The following is a 630-nucleotide window of genomic DNA, read 5'->3' on the forward strand; positions in this document are numbered from 1 at the left end:
GTACATTCTGCAAGTCTGGCTGCCAGTACACAGCCTTTCTCTTTCCATGAGTCCAGAGTCCTCAGCTGCTCCCTCTCTCCATGTCCCCATCTCTGCCTCCATCTCTGGTGTCACTGCTTCTCTGGATAGGGTCCCACATTCTGCTTGTTCTCTTCTTCCTTAGTGGTCGTAGGGTCCTCTGTTCCTGCTCTGTAAGATTAACTATTCCACCCTTTTTGTGGCAAAATTCTATCTTTACAGTTGTGACAATTGCAATTAGTCATGATAACAATTACTCACTGTTGAATCGTAAGAATCTTATTCCCATATCTTTTGACCAGACCCATCTAGACAAGATGAGAACCATTCAGTGGGGATTCTACCTTCCCTTGCCCACTCTGTAATTAAACTTCCTCTTAAAAACTTGTAAGCCAGTCACTTTGTGCCTTTATAGTGCCCCCATTTTAGGTAGCCAATGTCTAAGTTGTCACAATGTTGTTTCTGAAAATGAATGCAATTCCATTCCTCTTCAATTTATCATTTCTGGTATAGGATATCAATCTTTATGTGCTTCATTTCATTTTTGACAACTTCCAATATTCCTAGATTCATATATTGTATATTCCACATTCTGATTTTTAGATGTTTGCA

This window comes from Chrysochloris asiatica, unplaced genomic scaffold (assembly GCF_000296735.1).
Source record: "Chrysochloris asiatica unplaced genomic scaffold, ChrAsi1.0 scaffold00219, whole genome shotgun sequence".
Classification (NCBI taxonomy): domain Eukaryota; kingdom Metazoa; phylum Chordata; class Mammalia; order Afrosoricida; family Chrysochloridae; genus Chrysochloris; species Chrysochloris asiatica.